This window comes from Tupaia chinensis, unplaced genomic scaffold, assembly GCF_000334495.1.
Source record: "Tupaia chinensis unplaced genomic scaffold, TupChi_1.0 Scaffold144269_1, whole genome shotgun sequence".
Lineage (NCBI taxonomy): Eukaryota > Metazoa > Chordata > Mammalia > Scandentia > Tupaiidae > Tupaia > Tupaia belangeri.
Genome location: NW_006204127.1, coordinates 1,408,358 through 1,430,851, shown reverse-complemented (window position 1 = coordinate 1,430,851; position 22,494 = coordinate 1,408,358). Strand labels below are relative to the sequence as shown.

At 38.4% G+C, this 22,494-nt stretch overlaps 1 long non-coding RNA gene across 1 annotated transcript in view; it reads left to right on the top strand.

The window, feature by feature from the left end:
* Positions 1-8,518, top strand: part of LOC114005689 (uncharacterized) — a 241,624-nt gene extending 233,106 nt beyond the window's left edge. The window contains exon 3 of the long non-coding RNA XR_003547529.1: positions 8,461-8,518. This is a non-coding gene — a long non-coding RNA (uncharacterized LOC114005689). The remainder of the gene's footprint in view (positions 1-8,460) is intronic.
* Positions 8,519-22,494: the final 13,976 nt, after the last annotated feature.

Here is a 22,494-nt window from a genome sequence, read left to right as displayed (position 1 = left end):
AAGTCACACCTGTAGCCCTCACATTATTTGGAAGCCATTTTTGTAAAGATTTAGAAGTTCGTTTTTCACCTTTGTGTTAGCAAGTGAATATACATTTGCCCTTGTACTTCCTGTTTGGGTCAATTTTTTAAAAACGATTTTTAGTACCTAGGATAAGAATATGAAATAAATAAGTTCTAGGACTCCACCACTGAGAGTTGGAAGCAATTTCTTAAAGAGCCTATTATCCAAACTATCCTCAGGAACAAATAAAACACTTGTTTTTGTAAGAAATTCCAATATAGAATTCCTTTATTTTACTGAAAATGAGCCAGGAGGTGCTGCAGTCCTAACACAACTGGACCCACATGAGAAAGGTCTTGGGCTTAAAACCTGGGACCTTTCGTACACCAGCAGGTGTGTGCATGTGTGACTGATCCGGGTCAGCTAGAAACTAGGGATAGACAACAGTGTGAAGACACTGTTGGGAGTACCTCTGTCTCTGAAGAAATAAAGAAATAAACTTATAAAAAAGAAAAAATGTTAAGTTTGGTATGATGAGTTTACTCTCATCCTGGATGCATTCACTTACTTTTCTTGCATTAAACTTCTTTTTTTTTTGGAGAGCTTTTTGCTATAGGGTGCGTGCACTCGCCAGACAGACAGAGAGGGATAGAGAGATAGAAAGTGAGAAATCACCCCCCAGAGGGGATGGCCATACCACAATCCCTTCTCCTCCATTCTCCAGGATCTTGGTCACGCACGCACACGCACCTGGCGTGAGTTTAAGCCACCGAGTCCGGGACTTGAACTGCGATTGATTATGTGGGAGTCCAGCGACATAGCCATTACGCTAACTGCTGGTCCCAATCTAAAACTTCTAGTACATTATTGAAAAGGGGCAGTGAGACAGGACATTCTTACTGATCTTACTGGAGAAGCTTGGAGAATGGTGTTAGCTGTAGATTTTTTAAAACTTGATTTACCTGTTGAGAGAGGCACCCTTGATAGGGCCTTGTCAGTGCCACAATTTCTCCCCAGCCTTCCAGCCAACCAGGATCACAGGCATGTGGGTACCAGTTTTAAGGTCAAGCCAGGATCTGAACCCTGTTCTTCCATGTGGTCTCCAGCATTACAGAGCAGCATCCTGCTTCCCACACCACCACAACTGGGCAAGGTGTAGTTCTTTTTTTTTTTTTTTTTTGTAGATATTCTTTACCAAGTTGAAGAAGTTACTTTATATTACTAGTTTACTTAGAATAAATGAGCATTGGATTTTGTCAAATTTTAATGACTTTACTTAAAAAATTTTCAGTGAAACTCAGGAATTTATCTTTTATGTAAGAATCTCAGACAATTCTGATTCACATAGTCCAAACACCCACTATGAAATGCCTTGTTCTAAGGTATTCTGGTTTCAGGGGCAACATTTTGAGATTCACCAACCTAAGTTTTCCAAAAGTGTGGATAGACTCAAATTAATTAAACATCCACAGCTATCATTTATTGCAGAGTCCTCTGCTAATGTTGGTTATCTTTCATGTTAGCCCAGCCCAAATATCATTTATAAGTATAGTCTCTTCTCTCAGAACAAAAATAAAAAATCTTTCTGTTTGTTTTCTTACATTATTTAATTTCCCATCTATTTTTCATTTATTGGTGTAGTAAAGTTGAACTTACAAGGGAAATAGGAAAGAATTGGTTGAATAAAAGTGAGTCATTAAATCGGAAATATTAAAGAACCATAGAGGAGAAAATATTTGCAAAAAAAAATTGATAAAGGATTGCTATTTACTAAGAATACTTGAAACAACAAAAATTGTAATGTTCATAAGACCTGAACAGACAGTTCATCAGTGAAATACAGATGAGCACATGAGCATATGAAACTGCTCTACAGCGGGACCAGCAGTTGGTGTAATGGCTATGTCACTGGCCTCCCATGTTGTGGACCGCGGTTCGAGTCCTGGCCCCGGGGGCTTAAACTCACGCCGGGCACATGTGTGTGCATACTCAAAATCCCAAAAGGAGAATGGAGGAGAAGGGATTGCAGCATGGCCAATCCCCCTGGGGGGTGATTTCTCGCTTTCTATCTCTCTGTTTCTCTCTGTCTTTCTGGCAAGTGCACCTGCCCTATACCAAAAAAAAAAAAAGAACTCTCAAAGAAAAAAAGAAAAGAAAAGAAAAGAAAAGAAACAATGCTCTACATCATAGTCACAGGGAAGTGGAAATTGAAACAATGGTAAGTTACCACGACACACCTCACTGGCTAAAGTCCTGAATGCTGGGGAGGATGTGAGCAATGGTAGCTCACATTCACTGCCACTGAGAATGCAAAACGGTGCGGTTATTTGGAAGACACTTCAACACTTTCTTACAAAACAAAATATAGTCTTATTTGGGACCAGCAAGTGGTATGGTGGTTAAGGTGTTGGACACTCCCACATGGCTGACCACAGTTTTAATCCCAGACCAGGTGGCTCACTTTCTCACTTTCTATCTCTCTCTCATCAAATTAAAATAAATGAATGAATAAATAAAATTAAATATAAATATAAAAAATTAAAAAAAAACATAGTCTTATCATATGACCCAACAATTACACTCCTTGGTATTTATCCAAAGGAGTTACAAACTTCTGTGCACACAAAAATCTGAACATGGGCATTTAATGGAACTTTATAATTTCCAAAATTAGGAAGTAACCAAGATGTCCTTCAATAAGTGGATGGGTAAATAGCCTGTGGTATATCCAGATGATGGAAATTATTCATGCTAAGAAGACATGAGTTACCCAACTATTAAAAGACATGGAGGAGGACAATGTAATGTATTTTATTAAGTGAGAGAAGCCAATATGAAAATACCGCCAGGGATAAGATTCCAACTATGTGACAACAATTGCTCAGGTTGAGAGGTAGATGACTAAGGCAAAGCACAGAGGATTTTTAGGACAATGAAATTACTGTGACAGTATAGTGTATGTAATTATTCAATAGTCTAAACCCACAGGACGCACCACCACAAGTCAATTCTATTGTAAGCAATGGACTTTGATGAAATTACATGTCAGTGTAGGTCATCTGTTAATACAAATGCATCACTCTATGGGGAATAATGGAAGTAATGGAGGGAACTTACATATGTGGAGCTGAGGTTTTGTATAATGCCTTAATTATATAATATTTTTAAAAAAATGGACAGGTTGGATTAGGTCTTTGGGTCATAGTTTGCTGATCTCTGTGTGTTGCAATGATAAACACTGGTCTTGGAAAAAAAAGAAAAAAGATCTGAAAGCTAATCTTGAAAACTAAACCTGTAAGATATTTTAGAGAATTTCTTGGTTTATCAAATAATACATTGGAAATGCACATTTGAAACTTTAATTAAAATAGTATTGCCAATTGATTTATTATCCACCTCTCTCAACATCTCCAACATAGCAATCCTGGGCAAAATGTTTAAACATATTTATTTAAAGAATTTATATTCTACCTCACCATGGCAGTGAGGAAACGGTGAGAAGAAAAAAAAAATCTTTCTCAAGACTAAGATGGCAGCGAGAGCAGGACACTTGGCTTCTGAGTGGGAACCCTAGTATCCCCAAGTGATGAGAGAGAGAATTAAAAATGGATGTTAATCCCATTCCTTGGTATCTACCCAAAGGACAGAAGAATGCATAGTCAGAAAAGTGCCTGCATATCTGTGTTTATTGTGGCATTATTCACAATTGCTAAGACATGGAACCAATGCAAGTGTCTACGAACAGAAGAATGGATTGAAAAGGTGTGAATACTACTCAGCCAAAACCAACAACACCTGGCTTTTAACAGAAAGTGGATGAATATGGAAGATTTACTGCTGAGTGAAGCAAGCCAGGCTATGAAAGACATTGTATTTCTCCACTTAATATATACCAACTATGCACGCTCTGTAGCTGAAACTGAATGACTAGAGGATATAGAAGCATAAAAAATGGTTATAAATACCAGGTACAGTGTGGGAAGAGGGTGAGAGAAGGAGGAGAGTCTGAGGAAAGATACTAAGGAGAAAAATAGAGGCAAGGTATTTATGGGACGAAGAAATGGTTTATTATTTGTTGATGATAAGGTATATAGTATCCTCAACTAGACTGGTGAGAAATGTATTCATGTTGGAACATTCACTTTACAAGCTAAGTGATGTACGTGATTGAATGTATAAAAGAAATTGAAATAAAAATTAAAAAAAAAAACTTTGAGTAATTCTAGAAAAAAAAAATAGGTGATGTCGAGAAAGGCAAGAAGATTTTTGTTCAGAAGCATGCCCAGTGCCTCACCATGGAAAAGGGAGGAAGCACAAGATTGGCCCAAATCCCCATGGTCTGTGGGCAGAAGGCACGTCAGGCCCCTGGATCACACAGAGGCCAGCAAGAACAAAGGCATCCCCTGGGGAGAGGCTTATCTTAAAAAAGCTGCTAATCAGGACCAGCAGTTAGCGTAATGGCTATGTTGCTGGACTCCTGTGTAGTTGACAGAGATTCGAGTCCCGGACCCAATGGCTTAAACTCATGCCGGGCACGTGTGCGTGCGTGCCCAAGATCCCGAGAGAAGAATGGAGGAGAAGGAATTGCGGTGTGGCCATCCCCCTGGGGGGTGATTTCTCACTTTCTCTGCCTCTCTCTGTCTTTCTGGCGAATGCACGCGCGCCCTATAGCGAAAACCTATCAAAAAAAAAAAAGGAAAAAAGGGAAGATTATCTGTTGAAGATAATAGGTATGGTAATATCATTGATTGGAATTATAAAAAATAAAAATAAATAAAAAGCTACTAATGAGTAATAGGTGGCCATTGCCTTATTTATGACAAAACAGAAACATCTCATCATTCTTATGTGTACCATATTTTAATTGATCTCCTACACAAGAACTCAGGTCATGAATGGCTGACAGGATATTTTTGTTGGACAATTCTGATTTAAGTAAGACTGGCTTGTGGTTAAATTAATATTGTTATTTTTTTTTTAAATTTTGATAGTAATTTCAGTTCAATAAATGCTATCACTATTTGCCCTTTCTAAAGATATAATTGGTAATTCATTAGTGATGCTCATCTTTCTATAAAGATGGTGAATACTATCAAAACCTACTGGAGGTTGGAGATTGTTTTTTTTTTTAATTTACGCTAATAAATGGTTGGTTAGATGAATATGTAAATGCCGAAGAAATCCCTTCACTTCTCAAAACCAAACACACTCACCTTTGTTTTAATCTTCTAAAGGCAAGGGCCAAAGATAAGGTAGTGATGTCTACTTTATATACTTGGTCATAACTCTGCCAATCTGAATTAAGGTTTCCCGTACGCAAAACAGTGCCTTTTACTTACTGAAAGACATTTTAGTGTTGATTGTGTATATTATCAAAAAAGGAATATGTAACACTTTAACACACTTGTAAGGTCAGACACTTTTGAAAGTCAATGTGACAAGACTTAGTAGCAAGTTAAATTTGACCTTTGAGTTCTATTATCTAAGTCCAACTAAGTTGTATTTCAGGATTGCTAGACAACTCTTCAAACCACAGAGAAACTGAAGAACTACTGTATGTGTGTGATTGTTAATGGTGCTTTTGCCCATTCATTAGAAGGATTAAAGTAGAGGAGTTAGACCATCAGCATAGACTGTAAATTATGCCATGATAAGACTTAAGATAATTAAAAGCCAAATAACGGATCGTGAAAAAAAAAAAAGAAGAATATGAAGGCAAACTTTATAAAAGATGTCCGTTAAACTCAACAAGTAGGTGAATTATTGCCCCAAAATTACAAATACTAAATAGTGCTCCAGAACAGTTTTTTAAAATATTTGATTTTGAAATCTAAAAAGATATAGGAATAAATAACATTCATTTAAAAAGGAAAAGGGTGTGTAAACATTTTTCTAACTAAGGATTTTCCTAGCCTTTGGGTAAATACCTAAAGTAGAATTACTGGGTACGGTAGTTCTATTTGTAGGTTTCTGAGGAAACTCCATATCATTTTTCACAATGGTTGTACTAAATTACACTCTCATCAATAGCATATGTGGAATTAACTCAGGATATCCAAAAATAGATGAGTGGACCAAAAAAAAATGTGGCATATGTACTCTATGGAATACTACTCAGTCATAAAAACAAGTGAGACCTTTGACGTTTGATACAAAGTGGATAAATAAGTGTAGCAAGCCGGACTATGAAGGACAGACTGTGTGTGGCCCCACTCAGTATAATCTGAACGTCTGAGCTCTATAGCAGAAACTGAAAGATTCAAGGTATAATAGGGAGGGCAAGTGTGGATACTAGAGACAGGAAGGATGGGGTAATACAGAGCAGGGTAATAGGGGAGGCAGGGGAGCAGGGGGGAAATCAGTACATTCAATTGACACAAATCGCTGATGATAACGTATATGGTAACGTCTTCGTCTTGACCAATGTGCACTGTACATGCTGGGAAGAGCCATGTCGTACACTGTAAAGATGTCTAGTGATTAAACATAAATTTAAGGAAAAAGAAAAGGCATCAAGAAGTACAAAGAGACGAATGAGACTCACTAACAAGGGAGACGAGAAAGAACCGATTGGAAACGCTGGCACTGACGGCCGCAAAGCAGTAATGCAGCGCTTTGCAAAGCTGGACCCACGTGGACGCCTCGTGTTCACATTCCCCTTCCTCTCTGCATGCCAGGCATGCACGTGCCCATGGTCGAGGCTCGCTGAGCCTGGGGGTGGACCGCAGCATGAAAACTGACGTGGCGCCTCTCTCATGGAAGAAGTAAATATACTTTGAAGAAATTTTAAGTGTTGGCAGGTGGCATGGTGGCTGGTACGCTGGGTTCCACATGGCTTACCTGGTAACGTAAGAATCATGCCAGTATGTGTGTGTCCATGGCCAAGGAACCAGGAGGGGAATGGAAGAGAAGGGATTGGAACATGGCCGTCTCCCCAGGGGGGAATGTCTTACTTTTCTTCTCTCTGTGTCTGTCTTTCTCAGGTGAGCATCCGTGCCCTGTGGCAAAAACCTAAAAACAAACAAACATTTTAAATAGAAATGCTGGCAATGAAAAGTATAGCCATTTTTTAAATTCACAGATGAGCATAGCTAAAGATATAATTAATAAGTTGAATTACCTGGCAGCTGGCAAGTGGTGTGGTGATTAAGCGTGCTGGATTCCCTCATGGCCCACCACGGTTTGAGTCCCAGACCTGGTGGCTTGCTTTCTCACTTTCCCTCTCTCTCTCTCTTTCTCTCCTTCGGTCCCTCTCTGATAAAATTAAAATGAAAAAAGAAAGTTAAATAAAATAATTTCTTTTAGTAAATTGGATTACCCAGAACAAAACACTGAAAGCTTCAAAAAATTTAAATTAAAGATCTAAATCAGAAGATAGATAGAGAACTTCCAACATATTCTAATATATATTCCAATAATAAGGAATATAACAATGGAGGTACCAGCAGCTGGCATGGTGGTTAAGGCGCTGGACACTCCCACATGGCTGACCACAGTTTGAACCCCAGACCTGGTGGCTTGCTTTCTGACTCTCTCTCTCTCTCTGTGTGTGTGTGTATGTGTGAGTGTGGGTGTGTGTATGTGTGTCTTTCTTGTCTCTTTCTGGTCATATTAAAAACTAAATGAATGAATAAATTAAACCAATAAATAATTCTTTAAAGAAAAAAGAAATATAACAATGGAAAGAGGAATGATTTCAAGAACTATTGAGAGTTTATTCTGAGTTGAAAAATGACATAGCTCCTCAGTGACCTAGGTGGTGAATATGAGAAATAAAATTAAATTCAGTGCTACGTACATTGTACTGCCCCAGCTACCCTTTATGACATTGTATGTGAAACAGAAAACAGAGCCCTTTCACAGAGACCAACCTTCATTTTTAAGAGAGATCTTTGATCTGGCATGTGCAACTCACCAGAGAGGCACAGAGACAGGAAGTGAGAAATCACCCCCATGGGGGATGGCCATGCGGCAATCCCTTCTTCTCCATTCTCCTGTCAGGATTTTGGGCACGCACACACACAAGCCCAGCATGAGTTCCAAGCCCCAGGGTCCCAGACTCAAACCATGGTTGGCCATGTGGGAGTCCAGCAACATAACCACTATGCCATCTGCTGGTCCCCAGAGCCTCCTTTAATGTTATGACCTTGAGGAATGACCCATGGACTCGTCTCCAGCCCCGCTTGCTTCCTTACCTACATTCCTTTGTATAGGGCAAGAACTACACACCTACACATTGTGTAGCCCTATGTGAAAAGTGAGAACCTCTAACTAAGAATTGTTCTACAGATATCCTGCAAAGTAGCAACAATTAAGCTGACAATATTATGTTTTTCTTTTATTAATGATATACATGTTTGAATAGAATAAAAACCTTAAATGTTGAGGAGAAAGATCTCACCTGCACAACTCTAAACAGAAAGTTCGGACAAGACTAACAGAATCTCTCTCTTACAGGTGCTTGCTGAGAAAACTACTAAAGGATGGACCCTAGCAAGAGGAGAGGTGAACCCAGAAATGGAGAGGGGTGTAAGCACTAGTGGTGAGTGACGCCTGATAGGAGTGAAATGTGTACACTAAATTCTGAAACACAGCAGTGATTTTATTGAAAAAAAAGTTACAGTTAGACCAGCTGAATTCAACTGGACTTTCTCCTCTGCCTATGATTTTAAGTATTTTTTTCAGTTTAGAGAGTTATTCTTTTTCAAATATTAGCGGTTTTTCTCATTAGCCATCTAATCCTACACTAAGAGCATGTAAAATAAAAGGCTCAAAATATATTTATTGAAGAAATGAAAATGTTCTCATTTAAATTATAAGCATAGTTTCTAAGAGGCCAGCAGGTGGCATGGTGGATAAGGAGCTGGATTCCCACATTGTTGATCACGGTTCAAGTCCTGGACCCAACAGCTTGAAAATCGCTCCAGACACATGTGCATGCATGGCAAAAACCTAAGAGGTGAAAGGATTGCAGTATGGCCATTACCTCTAGGGGATGATTTCTCACTTTCCCTCTCTCTGTCTCTCTCTGGTGGGCACAGGCACCTTACAGCAAAAACAAACAAACAAGAAAACATAAAACCAAAGCAAAACAAAACAAAAACATAAAAAAAGAACAGTTTCTGGTGAGAGACAGCATTTTAGCATTTTGGTGAGACTGTCAGAAAACATGTTTTACCCTTAGGTTTGCCTTTAGTCAACCTGTGTTCTAAAACAAATCGCCTCCTTCCTTCTGCTCATCGGAAACAGGCTATGCTGTATCGTCACCATCACAGCTGTTAATTCACCCGAAGCTGCAGTTAAGATAATGTGCGTAGTGGACAATGTGTTGGAGATCTTTCTTTTCCCTTCTTTATATGTCTGGCCACCCAGGAGCCAGACATATAACCAAACATTTAATGCTTTGGTGGAAGTGCATGTGAGGCAGAGTGCACAAATAGTCTGCAAGGCCCCAGGTTTCTCTCCCAACGTTAAGCAACAAACAGAAAGGGAAATAGCTGGGAGACCAGAGAAAATCTAAAGACCCAGGCAGGGCGTTTTTTTTTGTAAGAACCCAGGAAAGAATATCTACAAGGTATACCTAGGCACACTGTACCAAAGGCAACCTCAGAAAACATTGTCATAACCTACTGTCCCCCAGAACTAGCAGGCCAGAACAGGCCACGTGGACTGGCACCGTGCATCAAAGGGAAAAAGAAACCAAATATTTGAGGCCTTCTTCCAAATTCTTCAGGACTACATTCGGCGATGAAATCATGAATAAAGTCGATTATGTAGGGGTTGAGATAGAAATGACAGCACTCAGGAAGGGCAAAATCGATCTTTACTTTCTCTCAGGGTACAAGTAAAGTAAAAATTAAGTTCATTTGAAATTTGTGAGGAATACTCTGTTCTTGGATGGGAATGTTGATTCTTCTCAAATTAATTTACAGGTTCAGCACAGTTCTGGTACAGAGAATCATAACTGATTTGATTTTACTAGAAGGCAGTGGTTAACAAAAAGAAGCTATGATTATAAACATCTTACAGTGTCTACATTTTAAAGAATTTATGGCAAGCTTCAAAGAATAATTTTTAGAGAGGTAGTATTCTGTGGAGCGCTTTTAGGTCCTTGAATAAATGACTTCTTGGTTTCACCTGGACAACAACAACAAAAAACCGATTCTTGGTTGGAGAGGAGAAACACTGTTAGAGTTTTGATTAAGTATTCTTTCAGGATCTGACACTCAGTTATTTCTACGTGGAACAGACGTTACCTTCGACTGGCTCAGGCCAAAAGCATTTCCTGTGTCCCGTGTCGGGGCTGCTCTGACGCCCCCTTCCTCACTGACGGTGAGCTCAGGGATGGCCTGGCAGCTCTGCTCTGGTGGAAAAGTCATCTGAGCAAAGTGATTCTGTCACTGCTGCTCTACAGCCGTTGCCACTCACCAGTGGAGCGCTTCTTGATGTTTTACCTGGACAGCAGGGTCCTGGCACTAATATGTAAGGTTCTTCAGTTATTTATTTATTTTTTTATGAAACCGCATCATCTTTGTTTTGTGTACTTTAATTTCAAAATTAAATAACAAAAAGAACCCACACTGCACAACATCTAACCACATTGCCAAATTAGGAATATTTTAAGGACGCGTAACTTCTTATCCATATTCTCTTGGTTGCCAAGTCTAAGTGAGACATTAGTGTTAAAAGTCAAACTTTGGTGTGGAAAGTGGTCCTAGTCTCAAAACAGGTCTTTATAGACATGAGTCACTAACAACAGGGACGTATTCTGAAGTGCGTCTCTAGGCTTTCCTCGATGTGCGAACATCACAGAGCACACATACACAAACCTCGATGGTAGACTTCATTTCACGCTCGGCTCCATGGGATAGCCTGCATGCTCCTGTGGACCCACCATTGGAGATGCAGTCTATCGCTGACCAACATGTAGATAGATGGCATGTGACTACACGCGGTACCTCCTGGCAAAGCCCAGATCTGTGTATGGTTGCTGAGGGACCAGCAGGTGGCATGGTGGTTAAGGCGCTGGACTCCCATGTGGTTCCAGTCCTGGACCTGGTGGCTTGCTTTCTCACTTTCTCTCTCTGGTGAGTATGCGTGCTCTGCAACAAATATAAAAATATATTAATGATAGAGATAAATAAAATCAAATAAATAATTCTTTAAAAACAAAACAAAACTGGTTGCTGAGAGTGCACAACCACAAAGAGTATATATTTGGACTCAAACATCTAATCACTGAAGGGATCAGGATGAACGCCAGCGCTTGCAATCCATATTGAGGTCCTTTCTGATTTAATGGCTTGCATCTTTCTGATGACTAAGAGACAGTTGCATTCATGCATTTTCTATGGAAATAAAACATAATCTTTATAAATAGCTAGTCATTGTTTTGTTCTCTTTTGTATATATTTTTAAAAAGATGTTTATTTACATCAAGAATTAAAGACATACAGGACCAGCAGTTGGTGTAATGGCTACGTCGCTGAACTCCCATGCAGTTGACGGCGGATTGAGTCCCGCACCTGGTGACTTAAACTCACACCGGGTATGTGTGTGTGTGCCCAATATCCCGAGAGGAGAATGGAGAAGAAGGGATTGCGGTGTGACCATCCCCCCTGGGGGGTGATTTCTTACTTTCTGTCTGTCTGTCTCTCTGTCTTTCTGGCGAGTGCACGCACCCTATAGCAAAACCTCTCCAAATTAAAAAAAAAAAAAAAAAAAACAAAGAGTTAAAGGTATATAAATACCTGAGCAAAGTTTTACTTTAATTAGTAATGTCCACTGTTTGACATTAATAAGCATTTAACAGGCCTGGATCGAAAAAACCCATGATTAGTCAGTCCAGTGGAACAAAAGTATTTCTGAAAACATACCATGAGGATTCTGGGGCTCTGTAACTTCCAAAAAAACATTTTTGGAGAAAACAATCTCATGGAAATGCTTTTATCTATTCTTTCAAGTTATGTTGAACTAGCTGCTTTGAAATTATGAGAAGAGAAAGAGAGCCAGGGTGATTTTTCTTTAGCCATTTTTGAAAACATTTCAATAAAATACACAAGTAATGTGCAATGATAATCTTCACATGTAATAAAATGAATGGTAATACCAAAGTCCATAACAGAGCAAGAAAAATGATATTTACTAGAAATGAGAATTGAAATATGGAATATACTTGCCGTAGTAAACTACTGCCATATTCAGGGAAATAGAGAAGATAACAGATTTTAAAAGAACAATGAGGAGGCATTACATACATAGTTTGGGACAATAACCTTTACTACTAGGGCCACTACCAAGGGTGAGGTCAGTCCAAGGTTGGCAGGCCGTTCGGGCCGATAACCTTGGAGAATTATCTTTGGGTAAGATTGCAGTGGCCTTTGTGCAGTGGTTCTTACCAAGAACACATGGCACAAGAGCCACCTGCTTCATACCCTTTTCCAGCTCCATTCAGTATCGGTTTACACAAGCTGACACAAATGACTCCATTTCGATTCTGCCAACTTTCACAGCATCACGTTGGCAGTAAGAGAGGAGTCTCAATGGACACTCGAAGCCAGCCATTGTCTGTAAAGAAGTGCGTTTACCCAGAGTCCAGTTAGGAAATAGAAACCACAGTGATTGTTTTAACAGGAGAGACTTAATACACAGAACTGTCACCCAGGAATTAGAAACCCAAAAAGGATAACACTAAGTTTTTCACAGAGCGTCCATAGGGTTGGGAGAAAAAAGGAAGAGTTAGAGTTATTAAAATTTAGAAGCTTGGATGCGGGGCTCAAAGAGCTCCCACTCCAGCTTCAGAGGAGGGTGTGTTGCTGAGCTGTGTTGCTGCCTCACAGTGCCAGAGCACTGCGTGGCGCCAGGGCCCTAATCTTTCTGGAGAAGAGGCCACCGCCGGCTGCAGCTGGGGCCTGTGTGGAGGCGCATTGATGTTGGCTCTGCAAAACTGGAATAAATTGCGTGAGCGGGACCAACCAGCCACTGCTAGGGTCAAGCAGTGCTGCGTGATACTGAGAAAACCCGGGAACAAAAGAGAAGTAGGAAATAGCCCGGAGAGAAAGAATCCCTTCTCTTCTCTAGTCTTCTCCTCTCTTTCTAGTGCCCCTCATTGGCAGCTCCTAACAGTGATTCAGCTGACAGGAGAGCTATGGCTTTCAGAGTCACAGCTGAGAGACGTGGAAGGATGGGTGTAGAGCTTAAAAACGGCTTAGCAAAGAGCATGGGAAAAAAAGAAAAAGCTAAAAACCAAACTGGTTTTTGAGCCCTCCTGTATGATTATTTCATGAGGCATTCTCAGTATTTTATTCATTTATATTTAGACACTGTGCAATGCACAAAATGGTTTTTCCCAGCCTGAAAATACACGTACTAGTCAAGGTACAGATATTACCGTGTACGTTGTCAGCAATAGTTAACTTTTGGTTTTGGTATCCATGAATTTCTTTTTTCTTTCCTGAGCCCCTCCTTCCTACCACCCTGTTCCCCATCCCCTCACTTGACCTCCCTGCTCTTACACCTTCCAATCTTTCAGTTTTTACCATAGAATGCCGATACTCGGTAGATATTAGGGGACGTAGAACTGTCTTTCGTTTGTTTGGTGTACTTCACTTAATACTATAAATTTCATATTCACCCACTTTGTATCAAATGCCAGTGTGTCATTGTTTTTATGGCCATATTCCATAGTGTATATGTGCCATATTTTTTCAATCCATTTGTTCGTTCTTAGATATCTGGGCTGAGGCCATGGCTTAGCAATTGTGAATAGTACTGCAATAAACATGGATGCGTGAGTGTTTCTCTGACTGTTTTTTGTCCTCTGGATAGAAACCCAGGAGTGGAATTGTTGGGTCATTTTGTAGTTTTATTTGTAGGTTTTTGAGGAATCTCCATATTGTTCTCTACAATGGCTGTACTAATTTACATTCCCACTATCAGTGTAGGAGGGTTTCCTTTTCACCATAGCCTTACCAGCATTTATCAGTCTGTATCTTTTTTTTTTTTTGAGAAGTTTTTGTTAAAGAGCACATGCACTCTCCAGAAAGACAGAGACAGAGAGACAGAAAGTGAGAAATCATCCCTTGAGCGGATGACCATGCTGCAATCCCTTCTCCTCCATTCTCCTCTCGGGATCTTGGGCATGCACACACACACACCTGGTGAGAATTGAAGCCACCAGGTCCGGGTCTCGCACCGTGGTCCACCACATGGGAGTCCAGTGACATAGCCATTATGCTGACTGCTGGTCCTGGCTGTCTGTATCCTTTTAATTTAACCATTTTGACTGGAGTTAAGTAAAATCTCATCGTGGTTTTGATTTGCATTTTTCTTACGATAAGAGATCTTGAACATTTTTTTCATATGCTTCTTGACCATTTGTATGTCTTCCTTGGAGAGTTGTCTGTTCAGCTTATTTGCCCATTTTTAAATTGGATTGTTTTAAATTAGATTTTTTTGCTGGTAAGCTACTTGAGTTCTTTATATATTCTGGGCTATCAGTCCCTTATCTGAGGCATAGTTTGTAAATATAGTCTCCCATTCTGAAGGTTGTCTCCTCACTCTAATTATTGTTTTTTTGTTGTTGTTTTTGTTTGTTTTTTTTGCCATGGAGAAACTTCTTTGTCTGATGTAGTCTATTTTAAGAATTATTGCCTGTGCTTTTTGGGTCTTGTTTTAAAGGTTTTGCCTACTCCTATGTCTCTAAGAGTTTTCCCTGTGTTTTCTACCAGTTTTATAATTTGAGGTTTTATATTTATATCTTTGACCCATTTTGAGGTGATTTTTGTTGGTGATGAGAGATGGGGATTCAGTTTCATTTTTTTGTAGGTGGATATCCAATTTTTCCAGCACCATTTGTTGAAGAGATTTTCTTTCCTCCACTGAATTGTCTTGTATCCCTTGTCAAAAATTAGTTGGCTGTATTTTAGATTTTTTGGGGGGATTCTCTATTCTGTCCCAATGGTCTCCATGTCTGTTTTTGTGCCAGTACCATGCTGTTTTGATGATCACAGCCTTTGTAATATATTTTGAGGCCAGGAAATGAAATGCCTCCTAGTTTATTCTTTTTGCACAGTATTTCCGTGGGGGACTTTTATGCTGCCAGATCAGTTTTATGATTGTTTTTTTCTATTTTTGTGAAGAATATCTCTCATACTTTCTTTGGAATTGAATTGAATTAATTTGGATAGAATTTTAATTATATTAATTCTTTCAATTCAGGAATATGAAATGTTTTTTCACTTTTCTGTATCATTTTCAATTTCTTTTTGAAGCGCTTTATAATTTTTCCCATGTAGTTCTTTCACATCCTCGGTTATTCCCAAGTTTCGTTTCGTTTCGTTTCGTTTCGTTTCGTTTCGTTTCTTTTCTTTTCTTTTCTTTTTTTTTCTTTTTTTCTTTCTTTCTTTCTTTCTTTCTTTCTTTCTTTCTTTCTTTCTTTCTGTCTTTTTCTTTCTCTTTCTTTCTTTCTTTCTTTTTTGGTCATTGTAAATGGGATTTACTTTCTTCAGTTCTGTCTCAGTCTGCTCACTGTTGGCATATAAAATGCTATAGATTTTTGTATCCCGTTTAGTATCCCTCCACCTTACTGTATTCATTTATCACTTCCAGCATTTCCTTGTGAATTATTTTGGATTTTCTATGTATAAAATCATGTCATCTGCAAACAGAGGTAATTTTACTTCCTCTTTTTCTATTTGAGTGTTTTTTTAAAAATCTCTTTTCTAATTGTATGGGCTAAGACTTCCAGTGCTATGTTGAAAAGGAGTGGATAAAGTGAGCAGTTTTGTCTTGCTCTAGTTTTTAATGGAAAACATTTCAGCTTTTCCCCATTCAGTATGATATTAGCTATGAAGTTGTCATATCTGGCTTTTATTGGGTTGAGAAACATCCCTTCTATGTCAATATACTGTGGGTCTTAATCATGAATGGTTGTTGTATTTTATCAGCTTTTTTAATGTTGAATGATATGATCTTTTTTCATATTTCCTTCTATTAACTTGATGTATTACATTTATTGTTTCGTACATGTTGAATCACCCTTGCTGCCCTTAGATAAAGCTTACCTGGTCATGATGTATAATCTTTGTATTGTATTGTTGGATACTATTTGCTAGTATCTTAAAAATGGTTTGCATCTGTACTGGTCAGGGATGTTTTGTTTTGTTTTGTTTTGTTTGTGTTTTTCCTTTTATGTCCTTGTCTGTTTTGGAGATCAGAATGATGGAAGATTCATAGAATGAATTTGGAGGGTTCCTTCCTTTTTGATCTTTAGAAATAGTTTGAAAAATGGGGTTAGTGCTTCTTTAAATACTTTGTAGAATTCAGAATGGAAGCCATTGGGATCTGAGCTCTTCTTTATTGAGAGGCTATTTATTACTGATTCAATATCATTGCTGTTATGGGCCTATTCTATGTCTTTCTGATTGAATCTTGAAGAGATTATATATGTCCCAAAATTTGTCCATCGTATCCAGGTTTTCTTGTTGGCGTACAGATACTCGTAGTGTTCTCTAACTATCTTTTGTATTTCTGTTATGTCTGTTTCAGTATTGCCTGTTTCAGTGCTGATTTTATTTATCTAATTCTTTTTTTATTAGTCTAGTTAATGGTGTGTCAGTTTTGTTTACCTTATCAGAGAACCAGCTTTTGGTTTCATTTATTTCTATGTATTTCCTTTTGTTATATTTCATTTATTTTTGCTTGAATCTTTATATTTATTTTCTTCTGGAATTTTTGGTATTTATTGCTGCTTTTCCAGATACATGAGATGTTTTGTTAGGTTGTCTATTTACCACTTTTCATTTTTTTCCCTTGTAAACAGTAATTGTGATGAATTTCCTTCTTGTGACTGCTTTTACTGTGTCCCGTAAGTTATGGAAACTCATGTGTTCCTTATCATTGGTTTCAATGACTCTTTTGCTTGCAGTCTTAATTTCTTCAGTGGTTGTGAAGTCATTCATAGTAGGTTGTTTAGTTTCTGTTTGTTTATTTTCAAAGTTCTTTCTGTAGTTGATTTCAAGTTTAATTACACTGTGGTTGGAAAAGATGCTGGATATAGTTTCTATATATTTCAACTTATAAAGGCTTTTTATGTGTTTTATCATGTGGTCAGTATTTGAATTGTCCCACTTTGGCATGAGAAAAATGTGTATTTTGTGGTCATTGGGTGGAAATGTTCTGTATATATCTGTCAAGTCTGTTTGGTTTATAGTATTGTTTAGATCCTGTATCTCTTTGCTTATTTTTTGTCTGGATGATCTGTCCAGAGAAGACATTGGAGTGCTGAAATACCCAACAATTAGTGTGTTGCAGTCTATCTCTTTCTTTAGATCTAGCAATCTTTCATACATTTGAGTAATCCATTGTTGTGTGCATAGATATTTACATGTTATATCTTCTTAGTGGATTACAATTTTATTACTATTATATAGTGTCCTTCTTTGTCTTTTCTTACAATTTTTGTCATGAAGTGTAATTCATCAAATATCAGTATCATAACCCCAGCCTTGTTTTGGTTTCTGTTTGCACCTTTTTTCTAGCCCTTCACTTTCTGTCTGTGTGTCTTTATCAAAGAAGTGTATTTCTTGTAAACAGGTGATAGAGGCTCCTGCCCCTTTTTTTTTTTTATCCATTCAGCCAATCTGTGTCTTTTGATAGAATTTAATCCATTAGCATTCAGCTTTATTATTGATATTTGCAGCCTTATCCCTGTCATTTTATTAGCTATTTTCTTGGTTATTTTGTGTTCTCTTATTTCTATTTTTCTCTCTTTAGTTTTTTCTCTTTTTCTGATATAGGACTCTCTTCAGTACTTCTTGAAGAGCTGGTATAGTTTTGGGGAATTCTTTAAGTTTTTGTTTATCTGAGAATGTTTTAATTTCTTCTTCCCCTTTGAAGGATAATCTTGCTCGGTATAATATTCTTGGTTAAATTGTTTTTATTTTAGAGTTTTGTGTATGTCTGCCCATTCTTTCCTTCATTGCATTGTTTTAGTTGACAGATCTGATGTTAGTCTAATAGATAGCCTTTGTATGTAATTTGATGTTTCTCTCTTTCCATTTTTAGAATCTTGTCTTTGTTTTGATTTTCACTAATCTGACTATGATATGCCATGGAGGAGGTATTGATTCTGTTTGGTGTTATTTATGCTTCATGACTTTTATGTCTTCATGCTTCTCTATATTTGGAAAGTTTTCAGATATTATTTTATGAAAGGGGTTTTCTATCCCTTTACCAGCTTCTTCATCTTCTGGAATTCCCATTATGCAAATATTTGGGCATTTAATGAAGTCTAGTATTTCCCTTATATCGTCCTCATTTTTGTTATTTTTTCATTATTATTTGAGGTTCAGATTAAGTCGGAGGCTTTGTCTTCCAGGTTAGAGATTCTTCTGTGCAGTGCAATCTGCTGTTGATGCTTTCAAGGGAGATTTTGATTTCTTGCATTGTAGTCTTCATTTCCAGAAATTCTGTTTGATTCTTTTTTTAAGGTGTCCATTTCTTTATGGAATTTGTAATTCATGTCATAGAATAATTTTTAGTCTTCTGGAGTTGGTTGTCCATTTTCTCTTACATATCATTGAGTTTTATTACAATGAATATTCTGAATCCTATTTCTGTCATTTCTTATGTTTTTTTTTTCTATTTGTTGAATAGTTGCCATATTATTTTGAGGGATATGTACTTTCTGATTTTCTCCTATTCCTGAGGCTCTGCTTTGCTTTCTAGGCTTCTGGTGAGTAACTTGCTTCTTCCTACTTATTTGGGTAGGTTTCTGCTGCTGCATGCTTGTGCACTTCTCTGTGGTATACTTTAGCTGCACACCAGTTTCCACTCTGTTTCAAAAATTGTATTGTTCTTATGTGAGTGAGTACTGACTAGAGGAGGCAGACTGTAAGTGAATAATGAAAGTCATTCATGGTATGTAACACATGGGCCTAGTGACTCTGCTCCTCCCTATTCTGGGACCCTCAATGTCCTGGTCAGCTGATGGAAGGACCAGGCAAGCAGCCCCAATCCCTTACTGTTTCTGGAAGCTGTGCAGAACCTTACAGGAGTACATGGAAGAGATATCATGACCCTGCTCCTTCCTCTTTGGTTCTTGGACTCACAGAGGGCCAAACCAATTGATGAAAGGACCAGCCAAGCAGCTCTAATCCCTTACTGTCTCTGGGAGCTGCTCAGACCCTGGCAGAAATATCCATATTCAGTACTTTTAGCATTTCATATTCCAGACAAGAGCAACCATTTTCAGAAAATATTCTTCTTTCAGAAATAATTTAATGGAATGTGTGAAAAGAATACTATTGAATAAAGATAGTTGTCTAAACACAAGAATAAACTTTAGACCAATCTCTTAAAATTGCTTAAACATGATTTTAAAAATAATGAATAGCAATTCTATAATAAAACAATAATGTATGACTGAAGGACAGCAATTCGGAGTAAAAGAGCAGATGGGTCTGGTCCATGTAGAACAACACTATATAAAAGGCACGGCATGAAAGAAAGCAGGAGGATAGCTGCAGATGCGGAGTGACTCCTCAAGAGCCAGAGCTCAGTCAGCAAATTTGAGGAGCAGTTGAGGTTTCTGGACAATGGGATTATTATAGTAGTAGTATCATTGTTTTCTGAGCCTAAGGATTGTCGGTTCCTCATTTTTCTCCATTGGTTCTTAGCATGGATGCTAGCAATGTGCAGTCCGAATTGAGTGGGAGTAGGTTCTGAGACCAAGAGAAGTAGTTCTCCGATAAGCTAGCGGCCTCCAACAGAGGGTGGAGCAAGAGGGTGGAGGTTAGCTGCAAACTCATCTGGCTTGCACAGGTCTTTCTTTTTTCCTGCAAGCACCTGAGGTAACAGTCCAAGAAAAGAGCAGGTATCCCTGAGAGCCAGTGATTTAGGCACACAGAGGTGGCCAAACCACCAAGAATTGCATGAGAAAATCTATCCATCGTGTCACTGACCAGATAGCCCATGCTCCCTCCATACCCCAGCCCCTCCTGAAAGGTGTCTTTCTACTCACCATATAGCCCTTTATTTTACCAATCCCCAGCACCCCCAGTGATGATGTTCTTTCTTTCTTTTAAACAAAAGGATGCATACCAGTAGTTAAGGTCAAGCCTCCACAAAAGACCTAGCCTGAACCAATCAAAACCAAGATGGTATCTGGAGCAACCACTGCCTAACCTCCAAACTCATTTTACCCTCATCATAATGTATTAGCATGTAGGAGACACAGATTTCAGCACCATGATAGTTGACAATTACTATGGTTACAACTGGAAATGGTCTTATAAGGAAAAGAGGCAAGTTCTGGAATTCTGGATGTCTGCATCTTTTCCTGGAAAAGCTCTGAGTACTTCTCCCCTCTGTTATCCTCTCCATCCCCTCATTACCCCATTTGCTGCATCTTAATCTACCCAGCTCGAGATGTGTGCGAGCCGGGCTCTCACTTCTCCATTCTTTGGCCATTGAATAAAGCTTGTGCCAGACACTCAGTTGACTTTGTGAAACTGGATAGCATCCTTGGGGATAAATTAACATAAATAATAATATAAGATTGTCACAAATTCAAAAGGAGAAGACTTAAACCTGAAAAAGTTAGTCATTTGAATAAACACTAAAGTATCAAAGAAACTTTAATTGATATCGAATAGAGGATATAATAGTTATTAAAAAATCAAGTTATTCTGGGAAGAAAAAGAAATGTCTACCATAAATAAAGATGGTAAAAATATGCAGGTCATATTAGTTACCTTGATGGCAGAATAGGCACAGCAGATGAATGGCACATCCAGGGTTTTTCCAGTAAAGAGAGCAAGAGTAAGACAAGAGCTTATAAATGGCAAAACAACAAAAAAAAGAAAGATTAAAAAAGCATTATACGAAAGATGGGTGGAGAATGTATGGCATATTATTCGTCTTCTAAGCATTTGGAGCATATAGAACAGAAGAGATGGAATAGAAGTAATAATAATATAAATTATTTATAATATATTTTCAAAGCAAAATATAACACTCGTTACAAGTAACAAGGGGATTAATAATGAGAGATACATATATTCATCTGTTGCATTCACTGGTGCTTCTCCAGAGTACAGAACAGCTTGATATGTAGTAGGTGTAAATAAGTATTTATCAAGTGAATAAATGAGTTAAAGCATAAAATGGTAAATTTTGAGAATGCCAGGGATAAATATAAAATCCAAGTGTCCACAAAGATGAAAAGAAAGGAAATGAGAAATTTTTGTAAGACTTATTAGCAAAAAGAGACACTAAGAATTTCAGAAATTTCAGATTCTGAGGGAAATTGATTTTGAACTTAGATTTTTGTTTAAGTTTATTTTTTTCTGAGGGTGGAGGCAGAGAGAGACTGGCACCTCAGCAGGATCTTCACACAGTGCTCCTGCAGCTGGCCAGAGTTTGGGCACACACACGGGCACCCCTGGTATGCTGTGGTAATCCTGAGACCTAAACCCACAGCCTTCCCACCTGGTCTCCAGAATTGCTCATCAACACCCCTACTGCCTATGCCACTGGAGTGGGGCCTTCACCCTAAATTCCTACAGCCAGCCATTGGAACATTTCGGCAGTAGCGCAAGGTCCGATGTTAGCCGACATGTTTATAGAACTCAGAACTGTCATCATCTATAGACTCCGTGAAATAAGCATTCAAGCTTGTGAGCTGCAAACTGAAGAGGCCTATGGACTGATGATCAAATTTCAAATAAAGCCTGTAGTGGATCTCATGGAGTTACGGTTTATTTTTAAATAACAATCTGTGACTGTAATCCCCAAATATCTCACCAGAAGAAATGATGGGTCAAAAAATGGACAAACAGTATGTGTGGGAATACCAGTAGGATGAAGAGAATATTCTGTTTTCTTCAGTAGATGACTATACAAATACATGTAATTTTTAAAAATAATATATGTCTTTATATTAGGGGAACCACAGATAAAATGTTGTCAAAATATAGAGTGTGGAAGAGTCCTTTCAGAGAGTTTTCATTTTGAAAAATGTTGCATCAAACAATGTGCACATCCTTGGTGCGCGTGTGTGTGTGTGTGTGTGGTATTGCAGTCAGGCTTTCACTGTGTCGTGATTCTCCTGTCTCAGCCTCCTAAGTACCTGGGATGCAGGCATCTGCTGCTTTTTCGGGTGGGTCAGGAATCAGGCTGCACTTTGCCTGTGGCCTCAGCCTCCTGAGCAGCAGTGTCCACTGTGCACTACCGGACCCAGACCTGACCTGGGTGACTAGGGCATTCTCACTGTAGACAGATACTGTAAACCCTCTGCAGTGCGCGTTACTAGTTCATATTCCTTTTTTTTTTTTTTTTTAAGAATTATTTATTTATTTAATTCTATTTGTGTTTTTTTTTCTTTTACATTTTTTCGTTTTTCCCATTTATTTACTTATTTTTACATTTGTCCACAAACATTTACTTTACATATCAAACAACTTTTGCTCATTTGTCCAGATAGAGGCA